We start from the raw sequence: 21663 nt of genomic DNA, 5'->3' as shown, positions 1-21663 counted from the left end.
GTAGAGGTTTCATAGTGGTAGCATGATAAGTGTCTTCATTGAATGAGGATAAAGAAACTTTTTTGAGATTATTAAAGTTGTTCTTTCTGTTATCTGAAGCCGAGTTTCTGTTGTAATCGATGGGCACGGAGCTCATTGTTCCGTCTCCAGTAGTGAGGCTAGCTACTGATTCATAGGAGAGTAGTAAGCCATGAGTTTCAACATCCAAATGGTATTTGAGCTGATTGCTAGAGCGAAGCAGCCTATTAAAAAGGGCCATGGGAGGAGGTTTTAGTTTGGAGCTCACAAAGAGATTTTTGAATAGTATTGATTTTGGAGAGAGCGGTTTTGTAAGCTGAGTAATTTTCTTCATTTCTATTAGTGCGTATTAAAGGTCATGAGCTATATTGTCGGATCGGGATTTAAGTGTGTCAGTATAGTTAATAGGAGAGTGCGAAGGAAGGAAATAGAGCAAGAACCCTGGTTTAATGGTAATGAGTGGCATAGGATCAGTGTGTAAAGGATCCAGTATCATACCGATGTTAATATTTTCTCTAGTCGAAGGTGTGATAGAGGAGACTTTGCGGGAGATATGTGGGCCGAGTGTCTGCGTTAGCGATTTGGGATGAATCATAATGGATCTAATAATGGGGTATGTTAAAAGGAGGCTGTTAGCGTGAAGTCGCGGTTGAGTAAGAGCGTACTGCTATGATTAGTGGTAAGGTTAGTCGGCTGGAGCTCATCCATGATGGAAAGGTCTGATCTTGTTGTAAGGCTGTTAGCGTGAAGTTGCGGTTGAACAAGAGTGTACCGATGGCAACTGTCGAGTGTACAGCCATGATTAGGAGAAAGGTTCGTCGGCTGGAGCTCTTCCATGATGGATAGGTCAGATCTGGTTGGAAGTGTGTTGGGTAGATGGACCATTTGTGTAGCAAAGGAGCAAGAAATTGGATTGTGGAGCACGAGATCTTTTAAAGTGGAAAAGAAGTCTGCAAATTTCATGAAGTCATTATTGGAAGCTTGAATAGGGACGATGCTGTTCTTATAGGTGGTATGGATAGGTCAGCACTTAATCTGTGTGATGGCGTGATCCGAATCTTAGTACCGTAAGGAATGTTTCAGATTTCGCTGGAGTTGAGGGACTTGGAAAGGGCAGATGGCCATTTCGCTATTTTTCTGGTGTAGAATATCAAGTTGTTAACAATGACACCTTTTTTTTTAGGTTGAAGGAGGAATCGGAGATCAAAGTCTCAGGGTTATTCCCTAATCGGTTGGTGTTTGAAGTTTCTAGATGCATGCCTGCATAGATTGGGAGGGTATATAATGGAGTATGAGTTGCTACCTGCTGGAGTCAAGTTCCTTCCGGACATATTTGTGTAAGTAAGTAAGTATTAACTTACCTTTGTGGATACCAAAAAGAACTAAACTTACACTTAAGCCAAGTTTACAACTTTCTGTTACTCACAAAGTTAAGTAACTATTAGTAACTTTACTACTAGTAAACTCACTAGAAGTAACTTTACTACTAGTAACTTTACTAATAGTAAGGTTCCTAATAGTAAAGTTACAAGTAGCAACTTACCTTTTTGAATACCAAAAAGTATGAAACTATTTCAGTCTAAGTTTGCCTTTGTGAATCGGGCGCTGTGTCTCCACCCGTTTTGTTGTGATCACACGCGGTGATGGGTACCCCCCCGTTTTGAGCATGGTCGCTTCCCCGAATTCAGCTGGAGCCCAAACCCCCGGTGGCTGAGTCTTGATAATAATAATAATACTGACCACAACTGTGAGGTCTACACTGCCAAGGGGACTCGAGGCGCTAGATCAACCCTCAGGGCCACTGAAGGCAGACACGCCTTCCGCAACCATCTACGTCGTGAGAGCTCCAACGTCTTAACTTTTTCTTTTTTTCTTATTTGCAGATACTTTTTCTTTGTTCAGTTCCATGTCCTGGAGCAAATCTATATTCTGTGGGCCTCATTTATGAAAAGTGACGCATTGCTGCATAAAAACAGCGATGCGTCACTTTTCACTGCGCCCTCCTTGCGACACCAATGATGCGTCATATTTACAGTATGATGCATCATTGCGCAAGGAGTTACAGATACGTCAGTATTTCTGACGTATCTGTATGGCGCAAAAGTGACGCATTGCTGGAGTGTGTCACAAAAGTGACGCAACTCCAGCAATGTGTCCTTTCACATGGGGCAATGCGTCAGTCTTACTCCTGCTGTGAGGCAGGCGCAAGATTTTGACGCATTTGAGTCCTAGAAGTGGCGCAGTGAAATCTCATAGATTTCACTGCGTCACTTCCATGACCCTTTCTTGCGTCAATACGCCCCCCTTGCATACATTATACCTGGCGCAGGTATAATGTGGCGCAGGGGTTTACAAAATGATGCATCTACCTACATGCGTCACTTTGTAAATATGGCGTAACAAGGCGCATTTTTCACGCCACTGGTGCCTCACAAAAAGTGACGCACCGGCGGCGTAAAAGTGACGCAAGGGCTCATAAATGAGGCCCCTGGTTTTTACATTTTATGTTATCTCCGAAGGTAGCCCCCTTTGAGTGGTAGTTTTGTGATTTTTTTCTTTGGTTCACCGGGTTTCCTTTTCGATGCTTTGATTCTGTGCCGCGGACTTCCTGCGCGTCCCCCGCTTCCCCACGCCTCTCCCAGGGGACAATTAACACAGATGTTCTTAGCTTGTCAAAATCAGCTTTTTTGAAATCAAACACTCGGTGGCTCTTCTTGCCCCCGGCGCCCCTGCTCTTCTGAGGCAGGGGTAATTCATGCACGCTGAACTGCCTCTGGGTTTCCTCTCACTTCTAAACCCTCTTCTCTCTCTTGCGCACGAGAAGTTGGGAATCCGCATCCGGCCTCCCAGCCCGACCTTCCTTCGGATGCAGAGCGTTGCCTTGCATCGGCTACGACTTGTATTTCGCCATGTTTGTTTCCCAGTAAATATTTTAATAATTCAAGCGGCACAAGGAGTTTTTTTTCTTTCTGGAAGTTCAATCCCTGTATTTCCCCTCCAAAGCTTCCTCCTTAATTGGTGGCCCAGAGTACACCCCATTGTTAAATTCCATCTCATATTTGAATTAGTCCAAGTTAATTCAATGTCTCATTGGCATGGCCACGTCTAATGTTTGCACTTAGCTGCTACAAAGGTTGTCTCTGTTGGGTTTGACCAACTCAGCGTTTTCTTTCCCTTTCTGGCCTCGGTTTTATCTCCCTACGCCTACACTTTCATAGTTCAGGAGATCTCTACCTAAGCCCACACTTTCATAGTGCATGGTTTTCTCTCCCTACGAGGCTTTCTCTCCCTACGGCTACACTTTAACAGTGCAAAGTTTTCTCTCTCCATGCCTACACTTTCATTGTTCCAGATTTTCTGTCTCTACGTCTACACTTTCATAGTGCAAGTATTTCTCTCCCTGGTGCAAGGTTTCCTCTCTCCATGCCTACACTTTCATAGTGCAAGGTTTTCTCTCCCTACGCCTACACTTTCATAGTAAATGGCTATCTCTCCCTACGCCTCCACGTTCCTCGCACTAAGATTCCCTGGGCTTTTCGAACAATATCTACCTCTCATGGCAGCAGCTGGCATAAAGGGACTGCCAGGATCACCCACAAAGCCCTGCACACCTCCAACCCCGCGCTATCAGGCTAATAAACTCAGAATCTCAGGCGGCTCCAGACCTTCGAGCAACACTTACTGCTCGAACCTCCTACCTGCAAAAGGGAAAGATTCCTGTCTCAATCCTCTCTGTAATGCGACCAGAATCTGGAACATACTCCCTCCATCCCTCGAACCACCACCTCTTTCCGGACCTTCAGAACAGATCTTAAAACTCTCTTCCTCCAAAGGCACTTCCTGGAATCACTCAACCCATTTCTTGACCACTGCGACCATCGAACACTCACATGAGGTCAACTTTGTACATATGTATTTTACTCCTGTTTAATCCTAACACCGACAACTCTCATATTTTTCAATATGTTAGCGTGATCAGCCCATCTTGTGTACCTGTAACTGTATATATGTAACTTTTTAGTGTGTTTAGTCTATCTTGTGTACCTTTTGTAATTTACCTGGCACTCACATGATGTCAACTTTGTAAATATGTGTTTTACTCCTGTTCTTTTCTAAAGCTGACACCTTTTATATTTTTTACAATATAAATATGCAACGTGTTAGTGTTGTAGCGGCATATATATGTAACTTTTTAGCGTGCTCAGCCTATCTTGTGTACCTGTAACTGTACATATGTAACTTGTTAGTGCGTTTAGTCTATCTTGTGTTCCTTTTGTTACTTACCTGGTTCTTTTTTAAAGCGCTCTGACACTTTTGGGTAAAGTTTGCACTATATAAACATGCACTAACTAAATAAAAAATAAATAATTAAAGGGTGTGGGGAGAGCAGCTTGGAGGCATCTCTATTGGAGGGGTGGGACATCAAGGGTGTGGATCGGAAGAACCAGAGCTGCGGTTCAGAAGGAGCTGCGTGAATTCCAGGCCCCTGAATTAATGACGCAAATCAAAAAATGTAGGGGAGCCATGGGGGACAACCGAGGAAATGTCTGAGAGAGCTGAAGACAGCAGCTGCAGCCTTTGATGCTGACACAGTGGCCATCTTGAGGCCATCGGCGGCCATCTTGAGGCCATCGGCAACCATCTTGAGGCCATTAGCAGCCATCTTGAGGCCATCCGCGGCCATCTTGAGACCATCCGTGGCCATCTTGAGGCCATCAGCAGCCATCTTGAGGCCATCAGCAGCCATCTTGAGGCCATCAGCGGCCATCTTGAGGCCATTGGCGGCCATCTTGAGGCCATCCGCGGACATCTTGTTTCACTGGCACTTCCCGTCCCACTGTTCTGCTCACAGCGTTCCATTCCGTGCAAGTCTTTGCAGTCTCAGACTTTACATTGACAGCCGACCCTCAGGAAGTAAACTCGTTCTTATTTGCCACTGTTGTTTCTCTTTTAATTGAAGTAAAATCAAAAGTGATGGGTGGATCTCAGCCACTGGTAATTAGTCTGATACCAACTGAACCCACTGAGGTCTCAGCGCCTCTGATACCAAACTGAACCCACTGAGGTCTCAGCGCCTCTGATCCCAAACTGAACCCACTGAGGTCTCAGCGCCTCTGATCCCAAACTGAACCCACTGAGGTCTCAGCGCCTCTGACACCAAACTGAACCCACTGAGGTCTCAGCGCCTCTGATCCCAAACTGAACCCACTGAGGTCTCAGCGCCTCTGACACCAAACTGAACACACTGAGGTCTCAGCGCCTCTGATCCCAAACTGAACCCACTGAGGTCTCAGCGCCTCTGATCCCAAACTGAACCCACTGAGGTCTCAGCGCCTCTGATCCCAAACTGAACCCACTGAGGTCTCAGCACCTCTGACACCAAACTGAACACACTGAGGTCTCAGCGCCTCTGATCCCAAACTGAACCCACTGAGGTCTCAGCGCCTCTGACACCAAACTGAACACACTGAGGTCTCAGCGCCTCTGATCCCAAACTGAACCCACTGAGGTCTCAGCGCCTCTGATCCCAAACTGAACCCACTGAGGTCTCAGCGCCTCTGATCCCAAACTGAACCCACTGAGGTCTCAGCGCCTCTGACACCAAACTGAACACACTGAGGTCTCAGCGCCTCTGATCCCAAACTGAACCCACTGAGGTCTCAGCGCCTCTGATCCCAAACTGAACCCACTGAGGTCTCAGCGCCTCTGATCCCAAACTGAACCCACTGAGGTCTCAGCGCCTCTGACACCAAACTGAACACACTGAGGTCTCAGCGCCTCTGATCCCAAACTGAACCCACTGAGGTCTCAGCGCCTCTGACACCAAACTGAACCCACTGAGGTCTCAGCGCCTCTGATCCCAAACTGAACCCACTGAGGTCTCAGCACCTCTGACACCAAACTGAACACACTGAGGTCTCAGCACCTCTGACACCAAACTGAACACACTGAGGTCTCAGCACCTCTGACACCAAACTGAACACACTGAGGTCTCAGCGCCTCTGACACCAAACTGAACACACTGAGGTATCAATGCTCTGATACCAAACTAAACACCCTGAGGCCTCAGTGACTCTCAAACCAAACTAAACACACTGAGGTCTCACAGACTGGCTCAGGACAGACCTATTGGGGTGTGGAGACTCGTTTGGAAAATTGTCATCTTCATTCAGAGCATTCTTACAAATCTTTTTATGAGTTCCTCTCCTTTCAGGATGATGGAAATATTTTAAAACTTGTTTTGCGTGACATTCAAACACAGTTCTGGACAAACATGGAAAGAAAGAAAGAAAGAAAGAAAGAAAGAAAGAAAGAAAGAGAGAAAGAAAGAAATAGAGAGAAAGAAAGAAGAAATAAAGGAAAGAAAGAAAGAAAGAAAGAAAGAAAGAAAGAGAGAAAGAAAGAAATAGAGAGAAAGAAAGAAGAAATAAAGGAAAGAAAGAAAGAAAGAAAGAAAGAAGGAGAGAAAGAAAGAAGGAAATAAAGAGAGAGAAAGAAAGAAGGAAGGAAGGAAAGAAAGAAATATTGAAAGAAAGTAGGAAAGAGAGAGAAAGAGAAAGAAAGAAAGAGTGAAAAAGAAAGAAAGAAAGAAAGGAAAGAAAGAAAGAGTAGAAGGAAAGAAAGTGAAAAAGAAGGAAAGAAGAGGAAGAAAGAATGATAACAAGAAGGAAAGAAAAGGAAACAAGAAGCTTGAAATGAAACAATCGGATTAGTATGGTACCCACAAAGTAGGGCATGCTAAACTAAAACAGTGCTTGTCAACATGTCCAGAAGAAGCAGGGTTGCAAAAAAGAGGTAAGAAGCAAACTGTGTGTGTGGAGCGGCCGTCACTCCGTAGCAGCAAAACACTCAAATAAATCAGAATCCAAAGTTAAAAACTTCCACCCTGCCACCTAAAATCTATGCACGTTCGTCCAAGTTAAATCGAATTTCCCCATAAAATCTTGTTGAAAATCGATGGGAGGAGGGTGTATGTTCTCCTCTCTGGGGGCTCTCTCGCTGAGCTGAAACTGGGGCCCTTCTGCCCCCCCCCCTCCCCCCGGCACACCTTATGCTCTTCCTATTCCTTGCTTCCTGCCTCGTTTCGCTCTGTTCTCCCTTTCCTTCTCTCGTGCCGTCGACTCAACCCTCCTTCCAACCCTTTCCTGCATTACTGCGCCTTATTTTACTTACTTCTTGTTCCCTTTCTGCTCCTTGTTTTGTTCCTCCCTCTCTCTTCGTTACATGTGTTTCCTTGCTCCTGTTATTACACTTTCTTCCCTCCTTTCACATCGGCCCTCTCATTCTCTCATTTCGTCCACCCTTTTCTTCTCTTTAATATACCCTGCATTCTTTTTTCCTTTGTATTTACCTGCGCTCCTTTTCTGGGAGAGTATCGTACGTCCCCTTTTCTCTTGTCCTAAATCTGTCCGTTTCTTGTTTCTTTTAACTTTCCTTTAATCTTATTGTTCTTTTTTTCTTGCATCCTTCTTTTTTTATTTTTCTTTACACTAGCATCCCCTCAATTTCTAGCTGATTTCTTTCTCTCCTCTAATTTTCCCTTTTTCCTTCTTGTCTTCCTTCCCCTTTTCCATCCTACGTCCTCTGATTGCTTCCCTTTTACTTCCATTTTCTTTCTCTGCCCTCTTTTCTAAAGTTCACCTCCTTTCCCCATGCTCCGTCGTCTCTTCTGCGCTTGTTATTTCCTTTCCTGCTTCCTCTTTTCATCTCTTTCTATTCTGGTCTTTCTCGCTCGTGTGCTCTCTCTTCTCTTTTCCTCCTTTCGTGTTGTTTTTCTTCTTTCTCTGCCCTCTTTTCTAAAGTTCACCTCCTTTCCCCATGCTCCGTCGTCTCTTCTGCGCTTGTTATTTCCTTTCCTGCTTCCTCTTTTCATCTCTTTCTATTCTGGTCTTTCTCGCTCGTGTGCTCTCTCTTCTCTTTTCCTCCTTTCGTGTTGTTTTTCTTCTTTCTCTGCCCTCTTTTCTAAAGTTCACCTCCTTTCCCCATGCTCCGTCGTCTCTTCTGCGCTTGTTATTTCCTTTCCTGCTTCCTCTTTTCATCTCTTTCTATTCTGGTCTTTCTCGCTCGTGTGCTCTCTCTTCTCTTTTCCTCCTTTCGTGTTTTTTCTTTCTTTCTCTGTTCATTTTCCTTGGTTTTTTTTACCTAATGCTCACTTTCCACTCCTTCCCTCGAGCCCACCGCCTCTCCACCTCTCGCGCACCCCCCCCCCCCCTCCCTTCTCAGGTGGGAGCCGATCTATCAGCGCGCGGAGGAAGTTATCAATAATCGGCGGGATTGATAAACCTGAGCGCCTTGATTACAATCCCTGTCTGCAGAACTTTAATTAACAGTTAGTTAATTAGTTCAAGACCATTTAGAGTAAAATGTTTCTATTAGGAATTTGCATGAAAGGCTCGCGTGATAAATGGATGTGTTACCGAAACTATCCGACTGTTCGTAATAGATAATAAACAGGAATCAATCAGGCGCCGTTGCGCGCCGGCGCAAGCGCTTCCGCGTCTGGGGAATCGTCTCCCGAGACACCCTCATTAATATCGCCTCTTTATAATAATAATAAAAAAAGAGAAAGCCCCCCACCCCTCCCGGCAGGAAAGCATCCGAAGGCAGCGGAAACAAACAAGTCCCGGCGCTTCTCGCTGCGCGCCCCGCGCAAGACCCGCGCAGGCCCAAGATGGCGCCCGCGCTGGCGGACAGGATGATGAGCGGCTTCGGCTCGCCCCAGGGCGCCCATTTGTACACGCCGCCCGCCTCCTAATTGGAAGTGTAAATCTTTACATTTCTGCTCGGTCCATACATCATCCCGCCCTTGTCGGGCTGCACTTTGCGAAGTGTTATGGGTGATGGCTGCCGCGCTGTGGGAGTGGCCTCCCACGTGTCCATCTTAGAGAAGGAACTCTAGGTGACCTGCAAGCCCAGGTGTGGGGCCTCAGAAGTTAGTCCCCCAAAAACCGTCACCTCCTTTTACTCATCTGAGCCCCAGCACCTTGGAATCAATCATATCTGTCACCCTCGTGCTAATGCACACGGCCACCCTCCACCCTCATCCAGTGAATCTTCTACCCCCACTTGCTGCCTCACCCCACTCTATCATGTCACCTCTACTCCTTCCTCTGGACCCCAGTCCCCTCTCTCGCTGCCACCCCCGTGCGCACTCACCCCAGCACCCCGCGCACTCCACCTGCTGCTTTCACCACACCCACCACCCTAAACCCCCACATCCGTCTCTCACCCCACTGGCCCCCTCGGCCTGTTCATCCCACACACTTCTCTCCTCTCTGTCTCTTCCACTCACCCCCAATCACCCCCACATCTCACTCTACACACTCACCCGGGCATCCTTCTTAGAGCACCGACTCGTATCCCCCCTTCTCTGTCTCGCCCCACTCTAACAACCCCACCCCCTATTTCCACTTGGCCTCTTTATCCCTCTCGCAGCCACTCAACCATCCAATCCCCAGTCGCAGGGGCGGCTCTAGGCTCATGGCGGCCCTGGGTAGGGAGCGTAGGTAGGGGGCCCCGGAAGAGGGGGTCCGGGCGGGGCGGAGCGCGCAGGCCAGTAAAGAGGGGGGGGGTCAAGGTGTTTGGAAGTGGAACAGAGCCGGAGGCCGCCAAATCCCTGCCAGGGGCCGCCACGCAGATATGTATCCATCCTCAGAGGATCATTATATTAAGGATATATATTGGCGCGGCGGCCCCTGGGGTTTGGTGGCCCTGTGCAGGAGCACAGCTTGCACATGCCTAAGGCCGGCCCTGCCAGTCGCCTCTCTCACCCGCGCCACTTTCGCCCCAGTTGTCGGACACACGACAAATGCGCAAGTCACCTCACGCATCCTGTTCTAAACGACGTGTCCTCCCCACTGCAGTGGCGTAAGATTAGTCCCCGCGGTGCAGTGGGGCCCCCAAGCTCCAGGGCCCCACCTCAGCACAGTACACTGACTGGGTCTGGGACCAGCTAGTGTTTTGATACTCTCGAGGTTTTGGCAGTGGGACAAAGTGGTAGGTGCGGGCCGAGGGTGGTGCCCTCCATGTACTTTGCAGGGGGCCCCCCTCAGGTTTCGCTATGCCACTGGCCCACCCCCAAATGCTCCTCTCACCCTGACTCACCCCTTTCACTCCCATTCATCCTCCTCACCCCTACTCTCTCATCTCACCCCCACATCTTCTCTCACTCTATGGACCCTATTCACAAAGGTAAACTCAGACCAGAAATCTAACTTTACTACTTTCGGTATTCACAAAGGTAAACTTTGACCGAAAGTCTAACTTTACTACTTATCGGTATTCACAAAGGTAAACTCAGACCAGAAATCTAACTTTACTTCTTTTCGGTATTCACAAAGGTAAACTTTGACCGAAAGTCTAACTTTACTACTTTCGGTATTCACAAAGGTAAACTTAGACCGAAAGTCTAACTTTACTACTTATCGGTATTCACAAAGGTAAACTCAGACCAGAAATCTAACTTTACTTCTTTTCGGTATTCACAAAGGTAAACTTTGACCGAAAGTCTAACTTTACTACTTATCGGTATTCACAAAGGTAAACTCAGACCAGAAATCTAACTTTACTTCTTTTCGGTATTCACAAAGGTAAACTTTGACCGAAAGTCTAACTTTACTACTTTTGGTATTCACAAAGGTAAACTTAGACTGAAAGTCTAACTTTACTACTTATCGGTATTCACAAAGGTAAACTCAGACCAGAAATCTAACTTTACTTCTTTTCGGTATTCACAAAGGTAAACTTTGACCGAAAGTCTAACTTTACTACTTTCGGTATTCACAAAGGTAAACTTAGACCGAAAGTCTAACTTTACTACTTATCGGTATTCACAAAGGTAAACTCAGACCAGAAATCTAACTTTACTTCTTTTCGGTATTCACAAAGGTAAACTTTGACCGAAAGTCTAACTTTACTACTTATCGGTATTCACAAAGGTAAACTCAGACCAGAAATCTAACTTTACTTCTTTTCGGTATTCACAAAGGTAAACTTTGACCGAAAGTCTAACTTTACTACTTTCGGTATTCACAAAGGTAAACTTAGACCGAAAGTCTAACTTTACTACTTATCGGTATTCACAAAGGTAAACTCAGACCAGAAATCTAACTTTACTTCTTTTCGGTATTCACAAAGGTAAACTTTGACCGACAGTCTAACTTTACTACTTATCGGTATTCACAAAGGTAAACTCAGACCAGAAATCTAACTTTACTTCTTTTCGGTATTCACAAAGGTAAACTTTGACCGAAAGTCTAACTTTACTACTTTCGGTATTCACAAAGGTAAACTTAGACCGAAAGTCTAACTTTACTACTTATCGGTATTCACAAAGGTAAACTCAGACCAGAAATCTAACTTTACTTCTTTTCGGTATTCACAAAGGTAAACTTTGACCGAAAGTCTAACTTTACTACTTTCGGTATTCACAAAGGTAAACTTAGACCGAAAGTCTAACTTTACTACTTATCGGTATTCACAAAGGTAAACTCAGACCAGAAATCTAACTTTACTTCTTTTCGGTATTCACAAAGGTAAACTTTGACCGAAAGTCTAACTTTACTACTTTCGGTATTCACAAAGGTAAACTTAGACCGAAAGTCTAACTTTACTACTTATCGGTATTCACAAAGGTAAACTCAGACCAGAAATCTAACTTTACTTCTTTTCGGTATTCACAAAGGTAAACTTTGACCGAAAGTCTAACTTTACTACTTTCGGTATTCACAAAGGTAAACTTAGACCGAAAGTCTAACTTTACTACTTATCGGTATTCACAAAGGTAAACTCAGACCAGAAATCTAACTTTACTTCTTTTCGGTATTCACAAAGGTAAACTTTGACCGAAAGTCTAACTTTACTACTTTCGGTATTCACAAAGGTAAACTTAGACCGAAAGTCTAACTTTACTACTTATCGGTATTCACAAAGGTAAACTCAGACCAGAAATCTAACTTTACTTCTTTTCGGTATTCACAAAGGTAAACTTTGACCGAAAGTCTAACTTTACTACTTATCGGTATTCACAAAGGTAAACTCAGACCAGAAATCTAACTTTACTTCTTTTCGGTATTCACAAAGGTAAACTTTGACCGAAAGTCTAACTTTACTACTTTCGGTATTCACAAAGGTAAACTTAGACCGAAAGTCTAACTTTACTACTTATCGGTATTCACAAAGGTAAACTCAGACCAGAAATCTAACTTTACTTCTTTTCGGTATTCACAAAGGTAAACTTTGACCGAAAGTCTAACTTTACTACTTATCGGTATTCACAAAGGTAAACTCAGACCAGAAATCTAACTTTACTTCTTTTCGGTATTCACAAAGGTAAACTTTGACCAAAAGTCTAACTTTACTACTTTCGGTATTCACAAAGGTAAACTTAGACCGAAAGTCTAACTTTACTACTTATCGGTATTCACAAAGGTAAACTCAGACCAGAAATCTAACTTTACTTCTTTTCGGTATTCACAAAGGTAAACTTTGACCGAAAGTCTAACTTTACTACTTATCGGTATTCACAAAGGTAAACTCAGACCAGAAATCTAACTTTACTTCTTTTCGGTATTCACAAAGGTAAACTTTGACCGAAAGTCTAACTTTACTACTTTCGGTATTCACAAAGGTAAACTTAGACCGAAAGTCTAACTTTACTACTTATCGGTATTCACAAAGGTAAACTCAGACCAGAAATCTAACTTTACTTCTTTTCGGTATTCACAAAGGTAAACTTTGACCGAAAGTCTAACTTTACTACTTTCGGTATTCACAAAGGTAAACTTAGACCGAAAGTCTAACTTTACTACTTATCGGTATTCACAAAGGTAAACTCAGACCAGAAATCTAACTTTACTTCTTTTCGGTATTCACAAAGGTAAACTTTGACCGAAAGTCTAACTTTACTACTTTCAGTATTCACAAAGGTAAACTTAGACCGAAAGTCTAACTTTACTACTTATCGGTATTCACAAAGGTAAACTCAGACCAGAAATCTAACTTTACTTCTTTTCGGTATTCACAAAGGTAAACTTTGACCGAAAGTCTAACTTTACTACTTTCGGTATTCACAAAGGTAAACTTAGACCGAAAGTCTAACTTTACTACTTATCGGTATTCACAAAGGTAAACTCAGACCAGAAATCTAACTTTACTTCTTTTCGGTATTCACAAAGGTAAACTTTGACCGAAAGTCTAACTTTACTACTTTCGGTATTCACAAAGGTAAACTTAGACCGAAAGTCTAACTTTACTACTTATCGGTATTCACAAAGGTAAACTCAGACCAGAAATCTAACTTTACTTCTTTTCGGTATTCACAAAGGTAAACTTTGACCGAAAGTCTAACTTTACTACTTTCGGTATTCACAAAGGTAAACTTAGACCGAAAGTCTAACTTTACTACTTATCGGTATTCACAAAGGTAAACTCAGACCAGAAATCTAACTTTACTTCTTTTCGGTATTCACAAAGGTAAACTTTGACCGAAAGTCTAACTTTACTACTTTCGGTATTCACAAAGGTAAACTTTGACCGAAAGTCTAACTTTACTACTTTCGGTATTCACAAAGGTAAACTTTGACCGAAAGTCTAACTTTACTACTTTCCGGTATTCACAAAGGTAAACTTCGCCCAAAAGTCTAACTTTACTAGTAGTAACTTACCTTTATAAATACCGAAAAGTCATAAAGTTAGACTTTTGGTCTCGGTTTATCTTTAAGAACACTGAAAAGTAGTAAAGTTATACAAAAGTGCAAGCATACCTCTGTGAATCGGACCCCTTGTGTCCAGGTGCCCTTTTCATTCTCTCCCACTCGGATCTCCCGACGCACACACACCACTCACTCCAAGATGCTGGTCCTCTCTCCACTCGTCCCTCTCACTCCAGGCTGTTGTACTCTCCCTCTCTCATCCTCCTTCTGGCTCCCACTTGTTCCTCACACACTCAGTCCCACCTCCCTCCACTAGTCCAACTCATTCTACATGCTGTCCTCACCCTACTTACGCGCCCCCCTCCAGCCAACCCTCCCCTTACTTCAACGCGTGGGATCTACCTGCATCATCAGTTGAGTGAGGGTGAGAAACCAGCATCACCAGCCCAAGACCGAGACCCCCCTGGACTGGAGGTCTCCTACCAGCTAGACTGATGCGTGGGAAGTCATTGATCTTTCTTGGCTCGATCACAGCTCGGCTGCTCAGTGACCTAAAAACACCAGCGGGCCTAGAAAGCCAACTGAAGCCAGCACTGAGACCTAAAAACACCAGCTCAGTGACCTAAAAACAGCAGCAGTCCAGGAAAGTCAACTGAAGCCAGCAGTGAGAAGCTGTCCACAGGTGACCTAAAAACACCAGATCAGTAACCTAAAACCAGCAGTGGTCCAGGAAAGTCAACTGAAGCCAGCAGTGAGAAGCTGTGCACAGGTGACCTAAAAACACCAGCTCAGTAACCTAAAACCAGCAGTGGTCCAGGAAAGTCAACTGAAGCCAGCAGTGAGAAGCTGTGCACAGGTGACCTAAAAACACCAGCTCAGTAACCTAAAACCAGCAGTGGTCCAGGAAAGTCAACTGAAGCCAGCAGTGAGAAGCTGTGCACAGGTGACCTAAAAACACCAGCTCAGTAACCTAAAACCAGCAGTGGTCCAGGAAAGTCAACTGAAGCCAGCAGTGAGAAGCTGTGCACAGGTGACCTAAAAACACCAGATCAGTAACCTAAAACCAGCAGTGGTCCAGGAAAGTCAACTGAAGCCAGCAGTGAGAAGCTGTCCACAGGTGACCTAAAAACACCAGATCAGTAACCTAAAACCAGCAGTGGTCCAGGAAAGTCAACTGAAGCCAGCAGTGAGAAGCTGTGCACAGGTGACCTAAAAACACCAGATCAGTAACCTAAAACCAGCAGTGGTCCAGGAAAGTCAACTGAAGCCAGCAGTGAGAAGCTGTGCACAGGTGACCTAAAAACACCAGCTCAGTAACCTAAAACCAGCAGTGGTCCAGGAAAGTCAACTGAAGCCAGCAGTGAGAAGCTGTGCACAGGTGACCTAAAAACACCAGCTCAGTAACCTAAAACCAGCAGTGGTCCAGGAAAGTCAACTGAAGCCAGCAGTGAGAAGCTGTGCACAGGTGACCTAAAAACACCAGCTCAGTGACCTAAAACCAGCAGCAGTCCAAGAAAGTCAACTGAAGCCAGCACTGACAAGCTGTCCACAGGTGACCTAAAAACACCAGCTCAGTGACCTAAAACCAGCAGCAGTCCAAGAAAGTCAACTGAAGCCAGCAGTGAGAAGCTGTGCACAGGTGACCTAAAAACACCAGATCAGTGACCTAAAACCAGCAGTGGTCCAGGAAAGTCAACTGAAGCCAGCACTGACAAGCTGTCCACAGGTGACCTAAAAACACCAGGTCAGTGACCTAACCCCAGCAGCGGTCCAAGAAAGTCAACTGAAGCCAGCACTGACAAGCTGTCCACAGGTGACCTAAAAACACCAGGTCAGTGACCTAACCCCAGCAGCGGTCCAAGAAAGTCAACTGAAGCCAGCAGTGAGAAGCTGTGCACAGGTGACCTAAAAACACCAGATCAGTGACCTAAAACCAGCAGCGGTCCAAGAAAGTCAACTGAAGCTAGCAGTGAGAAGCTGTGCACAGGTGACCTGAAAACACCAGGTCAGTGACCTAAAAACACCAGCGGGCCTAGGAAGTCTGAAGTCAGCAGTGAGAAGCTGGCCACAGGTGACCTAAAAAGACCAGCTAAGTGACCTAAAAACACCAGCGGGCCTAGAAAGTCTGAAGCCAGCAGTGCCAGACAGCCTTTGAGAAGCTGGCGCAAGTTTTTATGAAGGAACTGTCTTGAAGGGTCCTGATTTTTTGGCCTTTCATTCTCCACCTGCATGCCCGTGGCAATGATTTTGGGGGGCCACTGGCCCAACTCACTCCTAGAGATCACGAGAACCCACTGCCTTTTCAGACGATCATTCCTCAAAAGAGCAGAATTGGAGAGAAAATGAGCAAATGCAACTGATCTTTGTTTTGACCTTGAACAGGTGTGTCCTCCTTGTTAAACCATCAGACTCTTAAAGTGGTTCATTGTAATTGTAATTGTAATTGTAAAATCACTTATGTAGCGCATGGCTACCCGTAGGCATCCCAGCGCTCTTGGCAACGGTAGCCCTGGGCTAGTCCGATCAACATTCCTACTGCAGGCTAATTTCTGGGGAATAGGAAGGTTTTGAGTTTCTTCCTAAACTGAAGGAAGGTCTGTTCCTGCCTCAAGTTATATGGGAGGGCATTCCATTCTCTTGCTGCTTGCAGAGAAAAGAGCCGACCGCCTGAGCGGGCTCGCTTTATTCTGGGAATGATTGCCAGGTTGTGGTCACTCGAGCGGAGATTGAGTTGGGGCTTGTAAGGACTTATCATATTTTCCAAAATGGAAGGGCCTTCTCCATGCATGATCTTGTATGTGATGCATAGGGATTTAAATTGCACCCGTTCCTTCACAGGGAGCCAATGGAGTGATCTTAGAGCTGGCTTCGCCGACATATATCGACTAGTTCCAGTCAAAATTCTGGCGGCATAGTTCTGAGCCACTTGTAGGGTTTTAAAAGTGGATGCCGGTGCCCCAAGGTATAAAGCATTCCCGTAGTCAATTCGTGATAAAACCAAGGATTGAACTACGGTCTTCTTTGCTTTTTCAGGGAGTTGGGGCAGGATTTTACGCAGGGATTTGAGTATCCCATGACAAACTGCAGAGGTCTTTCTGGCTTGAGTTTCGAAGGACAAAGCGTTGTCGAGCCAGAAGCCTATACTTTTTATTTTTGGTTTGGGTGATGGTATGGCACCCATACAAGTGGGCCAAGCTAGGCAGTCGGGGATATCCTGCTTTCCTAAGAGCATCAGCTCAGTTTTTCCTCCGTTAAGTCTGAGCTGAGACAAATTCATCCAGTTTACTACCACCTCCAAACAATTAGCCAGATTGTTCGGGGGAGCGTCTGTTTGTTGCAAGGAAAACACCAGCTGGGTGTCATCCGCGTAGCTTATTAACTGGATGCCAAACGGAGCAACTAGTTCCGCCAACGGGGCCATGTAGACATTAAACAGTGTGGGGCTAAGGGACGACCCCTCAGGGTACCCCACACTGTAACGCTAACAGACAAGAGCAGTTGTTACCCTCAAACACCTGAAAATATCTTTCCTCAAGAAAAGATCTCAACCACTCCATGGCTTTCCCGGTTACCCCGATGTTCCGGAGTCGAGGCAGCAGCAGATGGTGACTTACCGTGTCGAAGGCGGCGCTGAGGTCCAGAAGGATAATGGCCGCGCTGCCACCTGCATCCAAAATCCTTCTGGCCTCTTCTACCACCCTCAACAGTGCTGTCTCGGTGTCTTGTCCCTTCCTGAACCCTGTCTGGGATGGATGGAGAAGATTATACTTCTCCAGGAATGCCACCAATTGGATGTTTACCAATTTTTCGGTCAATTTCCCCATCCCAGGTAACAAGGATACCGGTCGATAGTTGGCCGGATCTCCTGGGTCGAGGTTCGGCTTTTTAATCAGGGATCTGACCATGGCCAGTTTCCATGCCTTTGGGACCGTAGCCGATTCCAGGGAGGTGTTAACCATCTTAATTACGGGTTCGCTGATGGTTGGAAGTGCCTGGTTAAGTATTTTCATGGGGACTGGATCTCGTGGTGATCCACTTTTTATACTCCTCAACAGAGAGGGGAGAAGCTCTTCCGTGAGGGGGGCAAACTTGGAAAGTGTTGGACATTCACTTCTTTCCTCCGGGGGAGGTACACTATGATGTGAGGCCGGGTCCAATACCGGGATCGTCTCAAGAATTGTGTGTATTTTGGTCTGGAAATAGTTCGCCATGTCATCACATCTTGTTTCCTGCTCGTCTGCTTTTACGGGGGGATCTGGGATTTTTGTCAAGAGCTTTACAATCTTGAACATTTCCCTGGGGGCATTGGCGGCGGATTCGATTTTGTTCGCAAAGAATGCAGTTTTAGTGGTAATAAGAGTGGTTTTGTATTTCTTCAATGTGGCTTTGTAACTGGTCTTCCTTTCCCCGCTAAAATCCTTCCGCCAGTGTCGTTCTGCCCTTTTACATTCTTGTTTCAGTATCCTTAAGTCTGAGGTAAACCATGGATGTTTAAGCTCTCCCTTCCTAATTGTTGAGGGTTTTTTCGGTATAAGCGTATCTAGGGATTGGGTGATCCACTGATTGAAATTATTGACAGCCCCTTCCACATTAGGATTATCCGGTGGCTTACTGCTTTCTAACAGTCCTTTCCATTCGTCCAAGTCAAGTTTTGTCCAAGGTCTTATTAGTCCTCTCTCTGAGGAAGTAGTAGTACTCATCCTGGAAATTCTCCAGTGAAAAGGAATCACTGAGTGATCCGACCAGGGGACAGGGTAAGGCTCCAGGACTGTTATAGTCGCAATGTTAGTAAAAATGGAGTCAAGAGTATTTCCGAGCTTGTGCGTGGGGCGCCGAACCTTAAGGTTAAGGTTATAGCTCTCTAGGTCATTTTCTAAGTCTTTGGCTGCCCTATCTCCTGGCTTGTTAAAATGGAGGTTGAAATCTCCTAATAGCAGGATGTTCGTGACCGTACATACCCCTCCTATCACCGCCTCCAGCAAGCATTCGTGAAATGTGCCAAGGGGTCCTGGTGGTCGATAGATCAACATCATGGGGATGGCATTGATAATCGACAACCCAATGTTTCATTGGAGTTGCTGATGGACTTTGCATTTATCTATGTGGATTTTTCAAGCACAAACCATGTTACAATGCAATAGCTGCTCTGCAAGGATGAGGGGATCCACTTTGAGGAGTTTCAATCATTTGCCTGGCTAGGGCTCTGCTGGAGGCGATCAGAGTTCTTTTGGGTCAAACTGTGAGGATGAATGTACAGACCTGTAGGTAGCTGTCTCCCCTGCATTGTTTCACAAACCAGTCATAACATCCATGCCAAGTGAAAAGTAAGAAAAGTAAGAAAAGAGATGACACATGAAGAAGTAACTTCAGAAACAGAAGAAACTTCCACCCACCTAGAATAAAGATCAATCAATACTATCAAATAAGGTGTATGATGCTCACCTGAAAGAGGACCTACAATATCTATAGCAATATCTTCCCAAGGACCTGTTGGAAGATTGCGACAAACCATAGGAGTTGTACGTGAAATTAAAATGTTGTCACTTACCCTAGATTGCAAACACTCTCTCACCTCACTTTCTATTTCCTGATCCATTCCTGGCCACCAAAATGAACACCGAATTCTTTCTTTGGTCTTAACAACTCCTAGATGACCCTGATGAGCCTCATCAATCAATCTTTTCCTCAAAGAACTTGGAGGAATTAATTTAGTACCCCTCATAAGAATACCATTCTCCACTGATAACTCATTTTCAACTAAATGCCATACCTTCTCAAAAGAACTATCCCAATCAACTTTCCCTTTAAGCTTATCAATTATTTTCCCAATTTCAACATCCTTACCAATTTCCTCCAACCATTCATCTTCAAGTATAGCACCAGAGTTAATCTCACATACATTTACTTAATCTTCACATATTTCATCTTCACAATCAACTCCCTCAACTTCATTAACCAAACGTGATAGACAATCAGCAAATACATTGTCAACTCCTGGTATATAAACAACACTGAAATTAAACTCCTGAAGCCCAATTACCCATTTTCGAATCCTTGACGAAACACTATCCAAACCTTTCATCATAAAAATCTCCCTTAATGGCTTATGATCTGTACAGACTGTGAACCTCATACCCCATAGAAAATTCTTAAACTTTCTTAGTGCCCAATATATAGCCAGGGCCTCCTTCTCTATAACCGAATAGTTCCGTTCCGAGCCCCTCAAACTTCTAGAAGCACACGCAATCAGTTTCTCTTGACCATTCTTCCTTTGTTTCAAAACAGCACCCACACCCTTTGAACTAGCATCCATTACTACAAAAGTCTCCTCAAAGGGTACAAATGCTTGCAAATCTGGAGCATCAACCAAATCCTTTTTAATTTCACTAAACTCTCTTTGACATTCTTCTGTCCACTTAAACTCTTTATTCTTACCTAGAAGATTTCTCAAATTGCTTGTTTTACCTGCTAGATTGTTTATAAATTTTCCATAGTATTCAACCATGCCAAGAAATGATACCACCTCTTCCTTGTTTTTTGGTGATACCAACTTTTCAATAGTCTCAACCAATTCTTTTTTAGGTGCGATTCCAAACGCTGAAATATGATGTCCCAAATAATTCACCTCATTGACCGAGAACCTACATTTTTCATATTTCAACGTCAAACCAGCATTTTCCAACCTTTTTAGCACCATTCTAAGAGTCCTGTCATGATCTTGTTGATTTACACCAAATATTAACAGGTCATCCTGATAACATTTTACAGATCTAATCCCTTTCAAAATTGAATGCATAACCCGTTGAAAAACTGACGCAGCGGACACAAGACCAAACGGCATTCTTTTATATTTGAATGCACCCATCGGCGTTATAAATGCCGTAAGATCCTGTGATTCCTGCGTCAACTCTATTTGATGGTATGCCTGTGTTAGATCTAAAGTTGTAAACAATTTTGAGTCACCTAGAGATGTTAATAGTTCATCTATATTAGGCAGAGGAAATTTATTTACTACAACTTCCCTGTTTAAAGATCTTAAATCACAGCACAGTCTTATCGCACCATTGGGTTGGTTAGCGACAACAATTGGCGCCAACCATTCAGTTGCTTCTACAGAAGTAATGATATCTTGTTTTTGTAATTTCTTTAGTTCTTGCTCCACCTTCTCTTGTATCGCAATAGGAATTCTCCTAACTTTTGCAATTACAGGTACAGCATCCTTTTTTAATTTTATACCATGTTTATAGCCTTTTAAACATCCCAACTCTTTTCGAAAAAGTTTAGGAAATTCTTCCATAAATGTGTTCACTTCAGATTCTACTTCTTGAATTTGCACTTGAGGATCAGAGTTAGGATTCAAAATTACACCCAATAAGCGTTGATAAGGCCACCCAATCAAACAATCACCAACCTTAGAAACATAGATTTTTCCCACAGTTATTCTCTTCCCCAATTCAATGGTTGCATTAAAGTAACCCATCATGGTAATAGGTGCACCCCCATATCCACCTGGACACACATCCATTCTACTAAGCTTATTTTTACTTTTGAAATGTTCCTCATAAATGTATTTTGAAATAATTGTAATAAGTGCACAAGAGTCAAATTTCATCTCTATTTCTGTATCATCAATCTTGATGATACCAGTGGGATGATCTTTCTCATCTTTAACTTTAATTTGACATATAACCTCCTTTATCTCTTTGTTAACCACTTTTCTTTCTTTAGTTTTACAAAATTTTACAAAGTGTCCCTTTTTACCACAGCCATGACAAACAAAACTCATAGCTGGACAAAACTTAGAGTTAGCCTTATGACCTGACTTTCCACATCTAAAACAGGTAATACTAGCCACGTCAGTTTCTTCTTTGCTCATATTTTTCACAACAGGCTTTACTTCCTTAATTTGAGAAATATCATCCTTAACCTCTTCCACCTTTTCTTCAACCTTACTTTTGTCATTTTTCAACTCATTTACACATTTCAACATATG

This window comes from Lissotriton helveticus, chromosome 7 (assembly GCF_964261635.1).
Source record: "Lissotriton helveticus chromosome 7, aLisHel1.1, whole genome shotgun sequence".
NCBI classification, from domain to species: domain Eukaryota; kingdom Metazoa; phylum Chordata; class Amphibia; order Caudata; family Salamandridae; genus Lissotriton; species Lissotriton helveticus.
Note: the sequence above shows the minus strand (reverse complement) of the source record.